Source organism: Lissotriton vulgaris, chromosome 7 (genome assembly GCF_964263255.1).
Source record: "Lissotriton vulgaris chromosome 7, aLisVul1.2, whole genome shotgun sequence".
In the NCBI taxonomy this organism is placed as follows: domain Eukaryota; kingdom Metazoa; phylum Chordata; class Amphibia; order Caudata; family Salamandridae; genus Lissotriton; species Lissotriton vulgaris.
The window spans coordinates 1,455,780,724-1,455,803,551 of NC_141695.1; positions in this window are offsets into that span (position 1 = coordinate 1,455,780,724).

Consider the following 22,828-nt stretch of genomic DNA (forward strand, 5'->3'; position numbering starts at 1 on the left):
GGGAAGGAGGAGGCTGGGCTGGGCCACCCTCCTAAGTCTGAAATATGCGCAAAAGAAAAGGTACGGCGCACACTGATCAGGGAGAAAGAAAGCGAAATTTACCACTCAGTCTGAATCCATATTATCGTACCTCTCTTCAGCGGTGGGGGCTCTCCTCTAAAGAAAAGCGCATGCCGAATCCGAACTGGGCCTGCCATCCACCCCACCTTTGCCATAGACATTTTTACCAGCTATGGTGCCACCAATCTCTCTGGACCCAGAGGTGCTGATGGTAAAGCCCACTACAGTTGTGACATCAGTGGGGCCCACCTCATCTACCAGTACCAAGGTCCCCTCTGCACCAGAGTCCTCCCCCCCCACGCAAAAGGCGAAAAGCACATTACGAAAAACAGGAAGATAACGGGGGGCATACTTTCTACACCTTCATTGTCTGAGAGCCCACCGGGCGATCAAATAGAAACTTTGTTTACCTCACGCATTGAACCATTAATTGTAGATATAGCTAAGGATATTGTGGAGACTCTTAACACCTGCCTTTCTGGCCTATTGGCTAAATGTTCCATAGTCGATAAGTTGGTTAAAGACTTTGCTACTATATCCTCACAGCTAACTGGGGGAACTGGTTTAAGGGACTTGAGACCATCTGACGCTATAGACACGGCGAACCCCTTACCATCTAGCAGCGGGAACACCAAAGACTTGAATGGGGTTGGCCGACAAACAGTTAAAAGAACTCTCTTAACCAACCCCAAGCAAGCCCCTCAGACAAATGATAGCAAACCTTTAAGTGTCTGATGTGCATCGGGACAAACAGTCTGGTTACCCAACTACTGAACTACCTCCAGAAGCAGCCCCGCTTGTAGAGGTTTTTGTGGGCGTTCCTCCGCTGCCAGAAGGGGTGGCTGAATCTTCATCTGCCCTTGTGAATAAGGCAAAATCATGGTGTGCTGAGGCATGCAGTGGTGGGTCTGATATAGCTGACAATGTGATATTTGCTCGCAGGGTAAGATGGATTGGGAAAAGGTATAAACACATCAAGGGCGATTGTGTCATTGTAAACTTTAACATCCCCAATGTGGCCCATAGACTGTTCTGGGATGGTTCTAACATTACCAGCGAGGATTATCTGAGACCTATGCCCTTAGGGTATTTTTACCCGCCCTCACCACCGGCTTTGGGACCAAGGTACTTCCGCCCTGCCAATCGCAGGGAGACTAGTCGCCCTATGGTAGGCGGGCATAGGCTCATGACACAGTCACACATCATCCCTGGGAGCATCCCTTCCCCTATTATCACGCCGTCTGAGGCGCTACAGCCTATGGGGAATGAGCCATTGCCAGTGACCCAGACCAACCGTTATGCCCCCCTTTCGGATATAGAGGAAATTGACTGACACCCAGCCCACATACAAAATATAAGCCCTATGCCCAACACACCTATAGAAGCAGAGGCCTGCAAAATTATTAGTTGGAATATTGCAGGCTTAAGAGCTAAGAGGACAGACATATCTTGGATGGAGTTTATTAAGGCACACAATATTATTGCATGCCAGGAAACGTGGGATAGCTCCCCTGATTTCTGGGTTGATGGATTCATTACCTTTACCACACCTGCAGTCCCAAGTCGGTCAAGTATAGCTAAGGGGGGTTTAATGTCCCTGTTTTCCCTTAAATTGAAGGGTAGTTTTAGGCAGATTCATTGTGATTCGCCAAACCTTTTAGTCGTAGAATGGGTAGTTTCACCAGTTTGCACTATCCTTGTTATAAATTTTTATAACGCTTGGGAGAGAATTAACGAAAGAGAACATTTGGTTGGGCTGGATAATTTTCTCTCACTGTTTAGTCTAAATAAATACACTAATTTCGAGCTGGTTTTACTAGGTGATTTTAATGTACATCCTTAATGAACTGTGTAGAAGAGATGAAATGGAAGATTTACAGTACAATCAGGTGCCACATTTTGAACATTCTAAAGGGGGGGAGGCTCTCGAGGAGCTATTGGCATCTTATAACTTGTTTGAAGCCAATTTCATGGAGAGGGGCGACAGGACAGTTACCTTCAAGGGTACATCCCCTGGTTCCATAGTAGACTACATTTTTGTGTCACCCGGTATATTAGATAGAGTTAAGATACATAATGCACTCTTTGTAGTCTATAGTGATCATAACCCTGTTTTGCTTGTGGTACAGGGGGGGGATTGGCTGTATACTAAGCAACGGGGGGACGTCCCGGGTGCAGCAGTACGTCCCATAGATCAAGGAGGTAGACTAAAATGGGCAAACGTGGTTCCCGAGAATTTTATGCAGGAAATTTTACCAACGATTGGGCCCCATATAGCGATCTGCCAGGAGGTAGGCACACCTGTACAAGCTATCATGAGAAGCTTTGAATTAATCTGCTCAGAGGTCTCAACTGCTCCAACTGTTAAATGCACCCAAGGTTCCCCTAAACTTTATAGGTGGTTCGACGATAGGTGCTCAAAAGCACACAGGTCACTAATGAGGGCACTGAAAAGCAGCCCGAGAGATAGGGGTAAAATCTCAGAAGCCAGAAGGGTGTACCAAGCAACCATTACGGGGAGAAAGAAAGCGCTCAAAGAAGCAGCATGGGATAAACTTCCTCAGCAGTTGTACGGGATAGCTCACAGTTTTGGGCCACTGTGAACCAACCGTTTCTTTCAGAATCAGATAACTGCACCATGGACTGTGTGATACCTGATGACAAGTGGTTAACCCACTTTGGCACAATTTATGGTCTTGGCGAGATGGCCAACCAAATCGAACCCTGGGAACCTTTAGTGTGTGTACCATTGGTCTTTACTGCAGGAGAGGTGGAAAGGGCTATCCTAGAAACTTCTAAAAGGAAATCCCCAGGCCCGGACTGGGTGCCTGGTAATTTTTACTTGTTTGCACCAAAACTGTGGGCTGGGGTCTTAAGTCAGGTTTTCACAGCGGCCAATAGCAATATTTTCCCCAAAAGTTGGGCAACCGCGGTCATCGTGACAATTTTCAAAAAGGGCCAGCGCGATGACCCAGGTTGCTACAGGCCCATTTCCCTTCTGGACTCTGCGATCAAGATCCTAGGCAGAGTCCTATTGTCCCAACTGAGAGAAAACATCAAGAAGGGGGTGGGGCTGTCAAACTTACAGTATGGGTTCAGGGACAAGAGGGGAACTGTGGACCAATGTCTCAATCTGCAACTACTAATCTCCAAGTATACAGTCGCCAAGGAGGGGTCCTTGTTCCTTGCATTCATGGACCTCTCCTCTGCTTTTGACATGGTTAATAGGGCTAAATTGTGGCCAGCCATGCTGGATATGGGGGGGGGGATGGCTCTCTGGTGAATTTTATAGCCTCTCTACACCAGGATTTGTTTGCCAAAGTGAGAGTGACAAAAGAGGGCAGGTGCACCAGTTGTTTCAGATCGGAGAGAGGGGTGCGGCAGGGCTGCATCCTGGCCCCCCTCCTCTATCTATATAAATGGGCTTGAAAAACATCTGGTGGCCGTGGAGGGGGATGCTCTGCGTGTAGGAGGGAGAAAAATACCAGCTCTCCTATACGCGGACGATGCTGTCCTGATAGCTCGCACTGGGGTGGGCCTCCAACGCCTGTTAGACTCAGACTCATTTGGTAACTTTATGGACCAGTTAAATCTTAAAATCAACACCAAGAAGTCCCACACCATGGTGGTGGCCCGAAAGAAGTATAAAACTATTCCATTGCACTGTAAAGGAGAGGTTGTGTCCCGAGTATCATCGTTCCCTTACTTAGGCGTTACTTTCGATGAGAAGGGCACCTGGGGTCCACAGATCAAGCTAAAAAAGCTGGCCATGACTAGAGCCGCTTCAGCTCTTGTGGTGTTCGCGAACAGGCTGGGAGCAAGACCCATGGAGGCTCTTTTTAAAATATACAACGCAAAATGCTTTGCAATAGCTACATATGGCGCACCTTTATGGGGGTACCTGCCCCACGATCTTCTACAAAGGGCAGAAAATAAATTTCTTCGACAACTTCTCTCTGTCCCCCAATCTACCCCTACTTTTTCGTTGCATGCAGAGCTGGGTCTAGATTACATTTCAGACAAGTTGAGACTGGCTCCCCTAACGTGTTGGTTGAAGTTATGGCTCAACGAGGAACTAGCTCTTAATCATGTTGTCCTGGAGGACGTCATGTCTCTTGAGCACAGGAAGAAAATCCCCTGGTTAGAATATGTTCTACTAGCATTTGAAAAACTAGGTCGCCCAGGATTATTTAATTTGCCATCTTCTATCAGGGTTGAGGATATCAAATGGGTCAAAAAACATTTCATGGAGAATGTAAGGCTGGCTCGGGAGGAACTCGAGCTGACAAAAACTTCAGTAAGAGCACACACATGTTGTTATCCTCCCCATCCTTAGAGCCCTATCTTACCTTTGTTACTAAACCTTTACATAGACACCTCCTAATTAAATTTACATTTAATCAAATTCCTTATGTGCTGGGCTGCTTCCAGCAATGGAGCACACCGGAATCAGGAGCCCCATGTAAATGTGACGATTTTTCCACTCAGGACACGTTGCACTTTATGATGTTTTGTAGCACATTTAGGGAGCCAAGAATTAAATCTTTATTACCCGTTTAAAAAGAAGCCGGTTTTATACAAGTCAGGCCTGCCCTGTTATACTTACAGTCTTTAGGTAATATTTGTATTACATATTCTGTGGCTAGCTTCTTAGTTGCAGCATTTAGAACCAAGTCAAGGCTCAACAAGGGTAATGCTGTAACATGATTGTTGATATATATGTCCTGCTATTTATGATTGTTTAATGTGTCGCTAAAACTGAAGATCTGTATGTATTCTTTTTAATTTGTATATATTATTGTGTTTTTATTGGCTTTTATGATTTTAATCAAATCGAAAAAAAAATGTATTTTGATTTTGACTCATGAGTAACCAAAAGTTTCTGACTAACTGTAGTGTGAAGAATAATTGTGCGCTATCTGCATCCCTAATTAATATGTGTACAATTAATATGAGTCCAAGTACTGAGAAAACAAGACATTTTCCACCCAAACCAGAGGAGCCAGCAGTCACCCCACCCACAGGCTAGTAAAAAGCATACATGTGGCACCACATGGTGCCTCATACAACTCACTAGTGGACGTTTGGACTAAAGAAGAAGAACTGTACCTGTTGCTGAGACCTATGATAACAACCCTAAGGGCTCGACATGCTCCCACTTGGCTTTGTAACTTACCATAAGGAATAAAGTTGATTTTATTAACACTGAATAGTAATTTATTAGGGATGTAGTCGTTACAACGCATACCTTTACAATGCATTTTTTACACCGCAACATCCGTTACAACGCATTCCATTACAATGCATGCTTTTACAACAAATTCTTTGAAACTACCTTTACAACGCATTCCACTACAACCCACACTACATTTACAACGCATACCATTACAACGCATACCATTACATTGCATGTTTGGTAAGTATTGGATAGTGTAGGGGTAAAAATTACTATTCTAACTCCAGGGGGTGCAGCAGTAGGGTAAGTGTTGGATAGTGTAGGGGTAAAAATTACTATTCTAACTCCAGGGAGTGCAACAGTAGGGTAAGTATTGGATAGTGTAGGGGTAAAAATTACTATTCTAACTCTAGGGGGTGCAACAAGGGGGTAAGTGTTGGATAGTGTAGGTATGCATTGTAATGGTATGCGTTGTAATGACTGCGTTGTAATGACATGCATTGTAGTGGTATGCGTTGTAGTGACATGCGTTGTAATGGTTGCGTTGTAATGGTATGCGTTGTAATGGATGTTGCGTTGTAAAAGTTTTGTTGTAAAGGGAGTGCATTGTAAAAGTTGCGTTGTAAGTGTTGTTTCCCATTTATTAGTGGTATTATATTAGTGTAGGCCATTGTAGCAATGTAAGTGTGTGTGAGAAAGTGGATTATTAGTTGGGGTAGATGGTGGTCAATCACAAATAATAATGTTATACGATGAGGAACCAGACAGCTAACAGAGTAAGCTTGCAAAAAGTTCTATGAAAACCTTTGTAGCTGTAACTTCTTGTAATACGTTGTAGCCATTTCGAACTGACTTCAATCTAGGAGTGGATGTTTACTGTGGGAATTGATCGGACCATTGGAAGACCTCTTACCACTGGATGAAGATGATGACATTCACCTGTTTTTGCACCATGTTTAGCTGCTTTCTATATAATATGTGTTCCTAGCTAGAGAGACTCAAGGCTTTTTCCATGCACCCGCACCCTGCATTGCCCCTTGGCATTTTGCTGTACTAGCCCAACTTGCCATAAGCTACTGCTTACGGTGATGCCACTGTTTTCCTTAAATTTTGTGGGGAGAATTTCTGTTTCACATTGCTACTGCTGTGTTTCCTTCCTTTTCTCTCTTTATAGACAGGTGCTACTGCAATTGTTAGGAGGACTCGGCTGAGTCTCCAGAACAACCCTTGATGGGGAGTTCGTTCTTCCTCTTAGCTATTTGGCTCTGCTCTAAGATCTACTTGCTCTTTTTCAGAAAATACTCTTTATGGGTTCTTGGTCGAATAGGTCCTTTAGTTTAGAATAGGTATGATACTCTGAATGGAAAATGCTGTCTTTTTTCTATGCTTGTTCTAGTCAATTTCACCTGTTATTATTTCTGTAATCAATTTGCCACTAATTTGAAAAAAAGAACAAAACTACTAAATGAGATCCTAAACTGTTAAAATGTTAAAAACTCTCTTTATTGACTGAACATCAAATGTAATAATTGAAGTATTTTGATGAGTCATGCTCCAATAAAATGGTGGCAAAGATCCATTGGCCACGAAAGGCACAGAACTTCCAGGTTCTCTAAGTACATTTGAGATAACATCAATTGTGGAAATGTATGAGAGATTTCAGCTCTGGCACTATCTCCAGAAGGATTTTGGCAGGAGGGGGCAAATTGTATATATGTCTACAACAAAAGTATATCCCCTCCCTTAGGACGTTTTAAAAAAACAGGATATTTTATGATCCTTTTGTCCAACCACCCATAAAAGCAGACCTCTGATCCTCAGCCTACTGCAGTTTTTCCCGTGTCCGATACCTGCACATGGTGCACTGCCAGCTGTTCCGCGCTACCTTCAGAGCGCCGCGCGTGTGGGTAGGTTTGCGAGCCCTGGCTGCACGCACTAGAGGTACCGTACCTTATCGTGCTGCCCCACGAGAACAGACTGCAGGGCCCATTAGGGACTCCCCTAGGGTCACCACACTAGAGCAGGACCTCCTGGCCTGCCCCCTTACTGACCCAGCGAGGTTGTATTTTTTACCTTTCTTTCTCCTTGTTGTTTTTCATCACTGTGTAGTACTGAGCACCTGAGGTCCTGAAGAATTGCCAGTTGGGCAAGAAACATATCGACCTAATCAGAGGGTTTGAGGTAGTCCGCTATCTCCCCTCCCACTTTTTTAATCAAGGGAGTCGGCCACGTGAATAAAGGTCCTTGTGGATTGACCCACCTTTTTTAAATCACCACTCCCTCACGACTACACTTTCACTTGACCCCTCACACGCACACAACCATTGGCTGGAACAAAAGAACTCCGACAAAGAGCGCCTATTAGGCGCCCGTCAGACATTGCAGCGCCAGTCTGACGAGGAGCAGGTGGCCAATGATGAAGCATGACATCTAGCTCACTGGGTGTGTGAGGCCTTCTAGTTCCAACAAGGGAACAGCCAGTTCCCTGTCTTTGCTCTCCTCCTCTACACACACACACACACACTGTCTTGTCTATCCCCCAGGGAACTTTGTACCCTTTGTTGTGCATGGTGCACTGCCTGCCAGGAAGTACAGCTAATTTTGGTGTCGCTTTAGCTGAAATTATTGCACAGGCGCCAAACAACTAGTCACACGGATTGCTCTTAGATACTTAAATATATGGCCAGAGCTCCCTGTCTGTTCAGAGCTGCATATTCGTTTGGACTGTGCCATATAAGTCCCACGTAGCTGCATGTCGAATATCCTTTAAAAATGTAAAAACATACTCATTTACAGCTTTATGAAAAATGTAAGTTCCTCTATCAAAAATGAAGCAAATTGACTTTTTAGAAGACAGTAACAATGTATATTGTGCTTAAAAAATATAATGATTTTTAAATAATGGGTTTAAAAAACTCCACGTTGTTGTGCACATGATTGAGAAAAAATCTTCCTGGAAACAGATACTTTTGATTACCTTCAAACACCCTCTTTATATAGCCATTACACTCAAGGCATTTGCATATGGTCTACGCAAAGCATTTAGTGCAATACAACAACACCTTTTACATGTTGCTGCATTGCTAGAGCAATCACTGTTAAAATTGTCTCATAAAGCCCATAATAACTAAGCTTTCACAGCCTCTCAAAATGCAAGCCATTATCCTAAAAAACCCACGTCTGTTTACGTGGTGCAAACGAGAATGGAGATGATCACAGAGTGACAACCACAGAAGTTCTTTTGTTTGGAATTTTTATATAGCACCACCTGTCACCTTGTGAATACTACAGCACGCTAGTACACTCATTTAAGAGTCGATTAACAGAGGTCTGGGAATTAGGAACTAAACAAAGATGAATTATAAATCCCTGTCCGGTTTTTGTCGAAGGACAACTTTAAAATGTCTGTGGCATATTTACTAGAGTAGTGGAGTAGTGTGGCGTTAGCCTTATTGGCTTAACGCCATGATCCACCACTTCAAAAAACGCAGGGCTGTGCCATATGTACAACAGCATGGTGCAGCCCTGCATTTCCACCTGCGCTGGTGCTAAATTAACCCTTTGCATGCTCGTGACGGAACCATTCCGTCATGAGCCACGGTGGTGCTGTGCTGGTGACGGAATGGTTCCGTCACGGCCCGGCCGGCACACCTGCACAGCGCTGATTTTGCGCCTGCGCTGAGCGTTCCATTGAGAGGACAGGGCCGTGACGGAAGCATTCCGCCACAATCACAGCGCCACCGGGGCTCGTGACGGAGTGGTTCCGTCACGAGCATGGGGGCGCCGTGCGGCACCCCTCCCCCCCTAGCGCCACGGCGGAATTACCGCCACGGCCAAGGGGTTAAGCAGCCTAGCATCAACACAGGCACCCTTGCACCATAGTGCAAGGGTATCCACGTTGCAGGGAACAATGTTTATGTTCAGGAAGGTGTCCCTTCCTGCACATAAACAATCTTTAAATGGCATTTTGAAAAGTCTATGTATGCTGGTTAATGCAGCACATATAGAAGTTGCAAAACTTCTTTTTTTTACATTGTTTATGTGTGGGAACGGACACCTTCCTGCACATAAACAAGCAAAGGAGTTTTGCTATTTCTATGTGTGCTGCACAACGCAGCACACATGGAAACAGCAAAAACGAGGAGAGCTTAAGAATTTCTCCTTGTTGCGCCTGTTTAAGGCTAGGTTTTCCCTGGTCTTAATTTTGGCACTGCCCCATTTTTATGCCACCCTTGTAAATATGGGGCAGCGTCAAAATCAATGGGTGTTGCGGTGGAACCTCCACCGTAACTCCCATTGCCCACCCCTTTCACACTAAGAATAGCATGAAAGGGGGCCTTATTTGCAAGGTAGCTTAACGCAGCCTTGTAAATAAGGCAAAACCCATATTGCCAGAGGAATGTCATTAAAAGTGACGTTCCAGTGGCGATAGGGGCTTGTAAATATGCCCGTCAGTTTTTAAAAGTTTGCCAGAGCAGAGTCTTCTAACATTGATATGATTATTTAAGGTCCTCTCTTTCGGACATTGGGCACCCCAACTTGCTGTCCCCAACCGTATGAAAGTCGCGTTCGCTAGAATAAGGTTTCGGAAGAAACTTGATAGGGTGGCACACATTTTGCATGTCGAATTGTCTTCTCTTTCTTTAAGTAGTTGTGTTTTGGATGTCTGTCCATAGCACCTTGAGACCATTTTGGGTGCTGACCTAGTTCTTAAGAAAATTCCTATTGAGATAAAATAATCAAAACACAAGTCAAGTCAAGTGAAAGAAATGACCCAATCCCCCAAAGCTACCTTCACTTTATCAAGGACCCAATTTGATGAGCTGCTTTTCCCTCAGGCTTTGGGATCACTGACACACTGGACATAAAAGCATAATGGAGGAATCTGTGATTTTCAAGAGAACCCTGACGTCACCTGATCTTCTGACTGCCCAGCGCCTAAACAATAGATCAGATAATCTCTACTCACTTAATCAGCTGTGATTTTTTTCTGAAGAATGACTAATAACAATATCGAGATAGAAAATATACCAACAAACAGCAATTTTTTGGTCGTAAAATTTACGATTGAGAACAAGGAGCAAGTGTACAGTAGAATCTCTTAAATAGTATGATGGTGTGAAACTACAGTCTGTCTGTAGCAGTTTGCCTCTTTGGTGCACATGTACCAACAAATACCAGCCAAGCTAGATTGGAGACCAGCTTTCTTTTTGTCACAGCTAGGATCATATTGATATCAAATGAAACTCCAGATCTTTCCTCCTCATGGCTGCATCTGGTACAAACTCCTCATGGGTTGGAGGGAGCTTCGTTCACCAGGACACTTTATAGCCTTATAGCCCGCCGTAGCGGGCTATAATAGCCGGTATAGCCCTGCTACGAAGGGCTATAAGGCTATTAGAACATTCTGCCACTAGAGGGCAGAATGTTCTAACAAATTAAACAAAGGGTTCTCGAAGTTCGATGGGATATAAATCCCCTCAAGCTTCGAGAAGCCTTTGTAGAACATTGGAATGTTGCTCTGCGGGCCTTTACTGGCCCGTAGAAGCAGGGAGCACTTCATTGTGTGCAATGGAGCTCCCAACATTCCAATGTTCTAATATGCTTTTTAAAACATTAGGTCAGGGAGGCAGCTAAATCTGCCTCCAGGCCAGGCCTAAAAAAGGAGAGTTTCAGACGTGCCCACTGTTGGCATGGAGCATTCAGTGCCCCAGGCCCTACGGCTCTAATGGAACAAGGAGCTGGTACCTTTCCCCACACCAGCCCTGCAAGCCTAAAGGCCGGAGGTATTCTGCAGTACATTACGTGATTTTAACCAGTATTAGAACATTGGAATGTTGGGAACTCCATTGCAGACAATGGAGTGCTCCCTGCTTCTACGGGCCGGTAAAGGCCCGCAGAGCAACATTCCAATGTTCTACAAAGGCTTCTCGAAGCTCGAGGGGATTTATATCCCCTCAAGCTTCGAGAACCCTTTGCTTAATTTGTTAGAACATTCTGCCCTCTAGTGGCAGAATGTTCTAATAGCCTTATAGCCCTTCGTAGAAGGGCTATACGGGCAATTAAAGTCCCACTGTCTCGTTAAAGTCCCTCACCTTCAGCTCGGGCCTTTAACGATTCAGCGGGCCTTTAATAGCCGGTATAGCTCGCTATGGCGGGTATAAGGCTATATTAAAAATGCATTCATAGATATCAAGAGGATTTCAGTCAGCCCTCTTCATCCTTGGCCTGTTCGAGTGCCATTCACATTTAGCTTCCACAGCCTGCAGCATGGGGTGATGGGTCAGCCTACTTCTGACTTTGCCTCTCTTCACTATGAATGAAGGGATTTTCAACCTTGTTCATGAACAAATCCACCTAGAAAGTGGTTCAATTTAATGACAGGGCTGGCAGGCCTTATCCTGCTTTCATTTATGTTGTAATTGTATTTATTTATGTTTGTTAGCAGTCCACTTTTATTTACTTTTCAATCTGCAAGCATATGCATTCCACTTTAGATAGCAGCGTTTTTACTTTTTATTATTTTACTCTTTTAATATCTATTATACATGTATGTTTTTAAAAAGAAATTAAAAAAAACAGGTTGTCCTAGGCAGGACCTATTTTCTTTCTCAATGTGCCTTTAATAAGCTTAGGGGCAGATTTATGAGTTCTGGCGCATCTCTGCAAATCAGCAGGGATGCGCCAGAACTGATGCGTCACGCAATTCCCTCCTTGCGGCACCACAGATGCACCGCATTTACAATGCGGCGCACCATGGTGCAAGGAAGGGCAGATGCGTGACGCATCTTGTGGTGTACGGGCGGCGCATTGCTGGAGTCGCGTCGCAAGTGCGATGCAACTCCTGCAATGCACAGAGGCCACCCATTCATAACGTGGTGCGTCACTCCTTACGCCTGCTTCAAGCAGGCGTAAGGATTTGATGCAGCAGCCTATTAAAACTGACTCAGTGAAATCTTGTAGATTTCACTGCATCAGTTTTACGGGGCTTTCCTGCGAGGGAACGCCCACCCTGCGACAGAACGCCCACTTGAAACCTGACGCAGGTTTCATGTGGCGCAGGGCTTTACAACGTGACGCATCTGCCTAGGTGCGTCACGTTGTAAATAGGTTGCAGGGATGCGCCATGTTTCAGCGCCGTTGCGTGACGCAATGGCGGCATAAACGTGGTGCAAGTCCGTCCTAAATCTGCCCCTTAGTCCTCATGTTTCTACTATTAAAAGAGACGATCAATGCTGCTTTCTCATTGACTTTGTAAGTAAACAGAAATAGTTGAGAGAGATTAGTTTCAACTTCAGGCAATGCTTTTCAATAATTGACGAGAACCCTATTTTTTTTTATTAGGGCTCTGAAACTGTAAATGTTAACACAACGCATACGAATGCCTTAAGATAATGCGAGGGTGAAGAATGAAACTAGCATTATTAAATAAACGGAATAGCTAAACAACCTTGAAAAAATGTGATTTTTTCATCTTCAATAACTAGTAAACTGGAGACGTTCATTCAATGTGCCAAACTATGTTAAAAGAGAACGAACAGACTTCACACAAAAAGTCTTCAAATATTACAGTAAAACTACTATATGAAGATATCCATTTGGGAAGCGTTTACAGTTATATCACTGCAGCTTTTCCTACTAAAACAATGTAATGTCCTGAAAGCAAAAAAGGACAGAGAAAAAAGTGGATGGACAGAGAAATAGTGGATGGTTGTATGGATGAAAGAAAGGATCATAGGGTGAAATGATTAATTTGTGTAAGTGTGCATGATGGAAGAGTGAAACGATGAATGATTCGAAAGACGGATTAAAGTGTGACAGGGTGGATGGGCTGATTGATGATACATTGATAAATGAAAGGGAGGATGAATGTTACCTATGGGGATCTCATCACTGGCCTCAGGAAATGGGTTCCTTTCCCCTACCTTACACCCATGTCTGTAATCTGGGCATCATTATTGATGATAGTATCTCTATGAGACAACAGGTGGCGAGAGTATTGCTGCCATTTGTTTCACGATCTTGAGGTGGCTTCGTAAGGTCATTTGGATGCTTCCTGCCTCAACCCAACGCACGGTAGTCCAACCACTCATTACCTCTCGCCTCAATTACGGTGCGGGGAATGAGATTTTGATATCAATTTATGATCAATTTAATAACTTATCTCATTCGAAAATTTTGGATCGCTTTTTATCTGTCATTGAGTAAAAGACAAACCCCGCATAGGTTAGATAAACCCCATAAACTGACGCCACTCTGAAGAACCACTTACAACTGATAAAGTTTGAAAGTTTATATAAAAGTCAAATTTAAATGCGAATACAATCCTCTTAGGATAAATCTCAAAAGTATACAAAAGAATACAAAATCAATTCCAAAATCAGCAATTTAAAGCATCGATGTGAAGTGGTTCCTTTGCGTCATCTACAGAAAGAGAAAATTAATCAAGTTAAATCTGTCCCTACTCTATACTACGTGACATCCCTACTTCGCAAGTTCCTAACCTAAAAAGGTGTCAGCAGTTTGACTCCCAAAGAAGTTCAAACTCTCTTAGCCTCTAAAGGTAACTTAAGTTTAAGAAGCAGTACCCTCTCTGCCTACCCATCCGCTCTCTAAGGGTCCTCGGCCTACTGCTCTCTTGCGCTCTGATCTCTCTCAGCGCATCTGCTCAAGTCATCTACTCTTCGCCCTTCGCTCTGAGCTTTCTATGATGGCCTCTGCTCGGAGCTGTTCGCTATCTTATCCCCGGGGTGCTGTCCCTAAAATACACAATCACAGTGTGGGTGGAACGCCCCTTCGACGCCCACCACGGACTTTCCCCGTGAGGTCATCTTCTAGCTTTTTCCTTGCTTCTTCTCTTTCGCCGTCCGTTAAGTTGACCTTCTTCTTTAGATGTCATCTTCGTCTTCTTGCTGTTGACCTCATTCAATATTACAATTGACACTTTCTGAACATAAGTCAATTACCTCAGCAAAACTTTAATCTTTATAGTTATGTATATAACCTTTCTTGGTCCTGTGAACGAACTTCTCAAAAGAACTCTCAAATTCCAAGCGCTTCTTATCACGTTTAGGCCATAAACTTCGTCCAGCGTTGTCACCCTAAATCTAGCAAGCGCTAGACTCCTTGGCTCGCACGTTCACAGCAAGGCTATTCACGACTCCTGTGAGCCCACTAAATTACAAACAGCGGACTACTCCTGCGAACCCTTGGTCAGACAGGTTAAAATCACAAATGACCTAAACCCTTCTAACATTCTTACAAGAAGCTTTCTACACAATATAACCTTTAACACACATTTATATATATAATCGCATTTAGCAAATCCTTTATGTATAAGTGAATATATTGTACATAGAATACAAACTACATAGAGTATAACTTTATATTCTCATTTGTTACATCGCCGTGTATGCTCTCTGCACATTTCTTCATGTTACATTTCACGCCGTTTCTCCATTTAAAGTTACACACGTACATGAATTCTATTTTGCACGTTCTACATTTCGTAAGCATTTCTACACACTTCTACATTCGCCCACTACGTATACGGGCCTTCTAAATCTAATACATGTTCTAAAGTGAATGCAGTTACATTCCCTATATTACGTTGGTTACATCGGTTAACCTTATACTATAAGTGTCAACTTCACATTACGATACACATTTCATTCCTACGTTATACGATGTGCTTATAAATATGGCTCATACATATTTTTTATTCAAATTTGCGCTCTCTCAGTCCCCCCTTTGATGACTTCTAGGAGTCATCACTAAATGCAATTTGAATAACATCTCTACACAGAACTAGTTACAATATTCCCTCTTTTCATCGTTTCGAGAGCTCTTAAGCTTTTGTACTGTTGATCTTGTAAAGCAGCTAATCTCCTTTCCTGCTCTCTCATGGATCGTTGTAACCGGTTCGACCTATACCATTTATACAATTTAACTAAACCTAACAATGTGATTATGCAAATTAATACTATCAATACAGGTTTTAATATATACCACACAATGCTTTTACCAAGGTTGGCAAACCAACTCCCAACCTTTCCTACTCCATGACCGACTTTTTCCCAAACGTTTATTTTTGATAAATCTTCGATCTCTTGATGAATCTGTGTAATGTTCTGTATGACTTTCTCAAGTGGTTTTGAATTATCAGGAATATAAGTACAACATTCCTGAACCTTCAAAGCCTTACAAACTCCGCCTTCTTTTGCTAGCAGTACATCTAAAGCAAGTCGGTTCTGAAGAACCATTGCTCTAATCGACTGCATCTCGCCTTCTACTAACATTAATGACCTTGCAGTACTTGCAGATAATCTATCTACAACTGTAGCTAGTCTCCTGATCTTAACATCGTTAAGTATTAAACCTAACATAGGAAACATCGCTCCAAATACATCTCCTACTACTTCTGCATCTCCTACTTCCCTTTTCGCTCTCGTCGAAGCCTTTCCTTCTATAATCGCTAAATCCTTTGCATGATATATTTTGGGGAAGACAATTGCCAAGTAACACGAACCATACCAATTGTCAGGTAGTTTTACATAGGCATTTCTTCCACATACAAAATACACATTCGGAATAGCTTGCATTCCTTTCATAAAATCTTTCGTATAGTACTCTAATCTAAAAGCATGTTCACAATTTACTTCACCTACAAATACACTCTCATAATACGTCTTGCTTCGAGTTAAACATAACTTTCCTTTCTGCGTTCTATCCAAAGCTATTGGACCATTGCTACCTTTCTTTTTATGTGCCTTCTCTTCTTCGGTCCAATCTGTCTTCCACTGTCCTGAGATTTTTAGAATCTTCTGCCTTCTGTATCTGTCATCTACTTGTCCTATAAACTTTTTCTCAACCTCCGACACTTTGCAAGTTAGGTTATTTCTGCGTGCATATGAAGTATCTAGTGTATCCCAAGGAAGAAAGAATTTGGCTAGTCTATCCTCCTTTTTGTAATAGTCCCACTTATTCATTTGTTTATAATTCGGAACTTCAGGCAGCACCGAATCATAATTTGAAAAGTAGTACTCAAATCCTTCCCTACCATAAAATATACTAAGCAGTAAACTACATGTTATCCCATAAGTCAGTGGGAGATGATGATATCTAATGCCTTCGTCTACAGAAGCCGGCAATTGCATACAAACATAGCAATCTTTGGCCTCCATGGCATCGATATACTCGTACAATAGTTTAGCATATGCGTTTGACCTAAAGTTTCCCTGTGACTCGTCTATATGTAATCTACGAGCTTCATCTGCCAGTAACGTCTTTTCACGTATTACATTGCTCTCCTCCTGCTTCCCCACAAGAGCAGGTTTCAAAGTCGTTACAGGCTTTACATCTGCTGTTTCTTTATCACTTTCATGTCCTATTATGTATGATATTGTCACTACTGTAATTATGAGAAAAATTACTACTGCTATCAGTGTACCTACTATACATCTAGCTTTTCGGTTTGGGTTGCCGTTCTCCATGTTATCAAAACAGCGTAGCTCCTTCTTTTGCGAAAATTTTTTTCTTTTCCAGTCTTTGTTTGCTTTATTTGCTTTCTCAGTCTGTAAAGTGCTCTTTATCAACAAAGTCTCTATTTCGCAACAATGTCTTTTTCTCTTTTAGCAACAGACAACCCTAACCCTTCTCCGTCCTCTAAATGTAATCCCTAATTTTATTCTTCTTTCCACTCGGCGCTAAGTTATCTTCTTCTTTATAGCTTATATACAAAAGTCTTTTATGCATCAACAATTATTCTCGCACCTGCAGCTTTCACAACAATTTCCAATAATTCAAAACGAATGACTTTTTCTTCTTCCTCTGGAATTTGATGACCAAAAGTCGGAAACTGTAATCTATTTAGCACTAGATCTTGAATTTGACTCAAATATGGGGGTATGGGAAGTGTGAAAGTCAGTAACCCCTCAGTCTCGAGTCCAGGCGTCAACATCCATATCTCCACTGCCACAAATGGATCGTGATCGATTACCTTCACTTTCTTCACTCTCCCAGATTTCTGTCCCCAAGACATCTGCTAGATAAGTCCACTCTGGGGTGGCGTACCTTCTGCAGGGCACACGTACCCTTCTTGATCTCCTTGGACTTTCAGTTCCTGAGTCTGTAGTTTCCTCTTCCTGATCCGATACTTCAGCGATCGGGACAAGAGCTTTTTCTTGATCTGCTTTTAAGCTTGGCCTTCTCCTTCTCTCCGGCCAACTAGCTTCATCACTCCTTGTCCTCCCGCTCCTTGTTCTTGGACTTGTCTCTTGGTCACTTTCTGCTTGTTCAGTATCTGATTCTATCTCCCAATTACTCTCTTCTCCTGAGGCGACTTCGGTCCCACTGGTATCCTGACCTTCGTCGACCTGTTCCGTCTCAGTCTCAGCCTCTTCGATCACCTCCACAGCTTGGCTTTCCCCCTCTATGGCTTCTCCGCTTTCCGCTGGATTCTCATCCGAGAGAGGAGCTGTTTCTTCTAGGGGTGTTGGCACTCTTCGGGTGTGTGAGGCGTGTATCCAGTTTGGCAAGCCTCCACACTTTACTGCAGTATTCGTCACAAGTATGACTTGAAACGGTCCTCTCCAGCGCACGTCTAAGCAGTTCTTTCTGACGTGTTTTTTCACCAGGACCCAGTCCCCCGGACTCAGGTCATGGCACAAATCTTGTGCTGATGGAACCTCTGCAGCCTGGACCTGGAGGGACACAGAATTAACGGCATCAGATAGTCCCTTACAGTAGTCCAAGATCAAATCGTCTGTGATGTTCACTAGAGCTGCAGTCGGAACCGATGGCAATCTCATGGCTCTCCCCATTAGCACTTCATGAGGAGAGAGACCTGTTTTCCTATCTGGTGTGCTTCGTATGCTCATAAGAACCACTGGAAGTGCGTCTGGCCAACTCAGGGATGTTGCTGAACAAACTTTGGCAAGTCTGGACTTTATTGTGCTGTTGATTTGCTCTACAATCCCTGAAGCTTCTGGTCGATAGCTGCAGTGTAACTTCTGATCGATACTCAAAGCTGAACATAGCATCTTCACTATTTCGCTGTTAAAATGAGTTCCTCTGTCCGATTCCAAAGAGGATGGCACCCCAAACCTCGGTATTAACTCTCTAAGTAACAGTTTTGCTACTGTAAGTGTATCACACCTACGTGTAGGGTAAGCCTCAACCCATCTAGAAAATATGCAAACAATCACTAAAACGTATCTGAGTCTATTGCATTTAGGCATTTCTATGAAGTCAAGCTGCATTCTATTGAAAGGCCCCCCAGACCTCCCAATGTGACTCAATGTGACTGGTGTTCTCTTTCCCACGTTTAGCTGCTGACAGATCGTACATCGCTGACACACTGCTTCTGCCGCTACTCTAAACTTCGGATTAAACCACGTTTGTCTGAATACTCTCACCATAGCATCTCTACCTATGTGTGCTGATCCATGTAATTTCCTTGCCATTGGACTAACAAGTTCATTTGGTAAAACTGCTCTCCCATCTGCAGATATCCAGAAATTCATCTCACTTCTAGAACAACCAGCTGTTTCCCAACTCTTTTTCTCATCTTCTGGTGCATTTTCCTGAACACTCCTTAGCTCAACCCACGTATCTACAGTATCCAACAACATTGTCAATTCAGTTCTTTCTTGGATTCCCCCCACTTTTACATCAGTGTGAGAATATCCCTGTTCTGCGCAGTAACGCGCTACTTCATCCGCATAGCGGTTACCTTGTGACACAAAATCTAAATTTTTTGTATGCGCAGCACATTTGACAACTGCAATGGCTGCTGGGCCTTGCAATGCCTCTAACAAGAGTCTCACGAATTCTCCATTCCTAATGGGAGAACCCGAGGAGGTCATGTAACCTCTTTGAGACCATAACTGCCCGTAATCATGAACTACCCCGAAACCATACTGGCTATCGGTGTATATGGTGACTCGAAGTTTGTCGCCTGCTAAACAAGCACGCGTCAAAGCAACAATTTCAGCTACCTGAGCGGAGTGTACTCCTTCCAGGCAAGCGGCTTCTATTACTCTCGTAATTGTGCAAACTGCATAAGCTGCTCTCAGCTGACCGATATTGTCTCTTACACATGAACCATCGACAAAGAATATTTCATCGGGGTCAGTCAATGGCTCATCTACAATATCGGGTCTTGGTTTGGTGCATAGTTCAGTCACATCAAGGCAATCATGATCTGTACAAGTTTCATCCTCTATCTCATTTGGAAGTGGCATCCAAGTTGCAGGATTCAAGACGGAGCATCTTTTTAGGGTCACATTCTCGGCAGCCAGTATGACTTGCTCGTAGCGTGTGAGCCTGCTATTTGTCAGATGCTGAGTCTTAGTCCTGGTCATTAACAATTCTACAGAATGCGGTACATACACCACTAACTGATGTCCCATTACCACGCTTTCAGAACGTTCAATGCTGACACCCGTTGCAGCTACGGATTTGAGACATCCGGGCAACGCTGCGGCTACTGGATCTAATGTAGCCGAAAAATAAGCCACTGGCCTACGCGCATCTCCATGTATCTGAGCTAAAACTGCTAACGCGCATCCCTCTCTTTCGCAGCAGTAAAGCAAAAATGGTTTTGTTTAATCAGGCATTCCTAAAGCCGGGGCACGACATAGGTCCTCCCTCAGCTGCAAAAACGCCATCAAACAATCTTTGTCCCATGGTACCGGATCACTTACTCCTTTGTGCGTCAGTTGTAATAATGGTTTTGCCTTCAGTGAGAAGTTAGCTATCCACTGCCGGCAATAACCGACCATACCTAGAAACATCCTAACTTCTCTTTGTGTTGTAGGCGCGTTCATTTTCATGATCGCCTCTATTCTGTCTGGAGACACCTTCCGTTTTCCCTTTTCAATCCTATGGCCCAAGTATTGCACTTCAGTCTTACAATACTGCAATTTACTTGGAGACACCTTGTGTCCGTTCTCGGCCAAGTGATTTAACAAGGTTATGGTGTCTTCTCTGCAAGCTTCCTCAGTTTCTGACGCAACTAGGAGGTCGTCTATGTACTGGACTAGAACCGAGTTCTTGGGCAGTACTAGACTTTCAAGATTTCTCTTCAGTAGCTGGTTAAAGATCGATGGGCTTTCTGTATACCCCTGAGGGATACGACACCATGTTAAGACGCGATCTTCCAGCTTAAAAGCGAAAAGATACTGGCTCTCTTCATCTAAAGGAATCGAAAAGAAAGCCTGGCATAAGTCTATCACGGTGAACCATTCAGCTTGGAATGGTATCTGAAATAATATCACTGATGGATTCGGTACCACTGGACAACATGAAACAACGATATTATTAATCTTTCGAAGATCCTGCACTATCCTGTATTTTCCACTAGGCTTCTGCAAACCCATAATCGGGGAGTTACATGGACTACCCACGATCTCCTTCAGTATTCTCTGTTTAATCATGGATTCGATCACAGGCTTTATTCCCGCAATCGTCTCTGGAGTCAACTTGTATTGTGGAGTTCTTGGATACTCAGCATTGGGTCTTACCAAGATCTTTACTGGTTCTACTCCTTTGATCAATCCTATTTCCTCTCCAGTAAAATCCCACACCTCAGCTGATACTTTCTCCCTCAAATCCTGTGGAAGCTCCTCCACTGTTAAGGTAGGATATAGTTCCACGCACTCCTGCGAGTTGACAACCTTAAAATCGGCATCCTCATCATTGGTCTGTACTTCTACTCCTTCAGGTGTACAATGTATTGTGCAATTCAGTTTACACAACAGATCTCTTCCTAGTAAACACACAGGGCTAGAATCACAGATCACAAACTGATGTTCGTCACTGTAATTCCCTATCTTTACTGACACAGGTTCTGTCAAAGGATTCGTCATCCTCTTGTTCGCGACTCCTACCACCTGAATCGTCTCTCCCGATATTGGCAGACCTGGGACTACCGCTGATCTCAGCGTGGATCGAGTGGCCCCCGTATCCACCAAAAAGGTTGTAGGACATCCAGCTACTTCAGCCTCTACGTATGGTCCTCTCTGATCTACTTCCAGGGCTGCTCCTAGAGTACAATCTTCCTCCCTATTTACTCGTTGCCCTGTAAGAGGATCAACGTAGTAGCATTCTTCTCCTCCTACAAATAATGGCATTTGTCTATAGGTTTTCCCTCCGTTTGTGATGCGAGGTGGTTGAGGAAACGGGGCTCGAGGAGTCTGAGTCCCCCCTTTGATAAACTTTCCCTTCGGGACTGCGGCTCCCTTAACCACGTTGTTCTGTACCTCTTCCTCCTCTTGTTCTAATTCCCCTGTCTCAACATTGTAAGGACACTCGCGTCGCCAATGTCCCACTTCGTTACACTGATGACACCTCGTTGTCTTTTTCAGTGTCGCAATATCCATTCTCGGTCTTGGTCTTTCCTCCTCTTCTCTGTTCTGATTATTCTGTTTCTTTGTTTGCGTTCCTGTTCCCTGTTGCCGCTGTCCACCCTTTCCAGCTGCTTGCATTTGTACCAGCATTAGCTTTTCCTTGAGTTTCTTTGCCTTCGAATCTATTTCATCGCTACAGTACCTTGCATACCTCAGAATCTCATCTAAAGGTTTGTTCTGCCAACAGATCAAATGCTGTTGTATCATCAGGCTTATGTCCGGTCTCAATCCTAAAACAAACTTCGACACAAACTGTCCTATGTCCTTAGGATCCATTACGTCTAACCCACTGTATTGTTTAAATGCTTTCAGTAACCTCTCATAGAACTCGTGAACTGTCTCTTTAGGCTCCTGAGTTGTTCGATCTATCTTAACCCAGTCTATGTCCTGCACTGGCACTTTCTCTTTTAGCCATGTTATTACTCTTTCGTATTTTTCCATGACTCTATCTGATGGACCATTCGTCTGGGTATCTCTCGGAGGCTCACAAGTAGGCCATTCAATACTAAGTTTGCATGCCGTCCACAAATCTCCAGGTACTACAATATCGAACAATGTGTTCAGATCGATCCACAGCACCTTAGAGATCTTCACGAACCTCTCTACCTGCTTGTACCACTCTACAGGGTTTTCTCTGAGTTTCGGGAAAGAATTAGTGAATGCCGCTAAATCCCCCCTACTCCAAGGTACGTGAACGTAGTTTCCGTTCGCGATTTCTCGCAAAGGGAAAGCTTCCATTCGCATTAGGTCTGTATCCTGGGACTTCACAATTGTACTTCTTCTGACAGATCCCTTCTTAGACCATTTTTCCTCCCATCTATCCAGATCTTTCCATATTCTGATACACATGACTAGTTCCCTGATGTGTACTCTTAGTCCAATCGTTCTACGTTCATCCAAGTCTAGATCTGTGCAATTTAGCCTATGATTGGGCTGTAAAGCTTTGGTTCGTGACATGTCTATCATATATTTTTCTGCTAATTCAGATAGTTTTTCATGAGCTGCCCTTGCTTTCCGAGTAACATCCTTGGATAAGAACAATATTTCATCTGGTGCGTACATCTCTAATCTCTCTATTGCCACTGTGCCGTCAATTATTTCATCCAAGTCTGATTTTAAGCTCATTACGTCAATCCGTCTTGCTTTTATTTCAGCTCTCAGTATGTCAGTCCTAGGTGGTTCG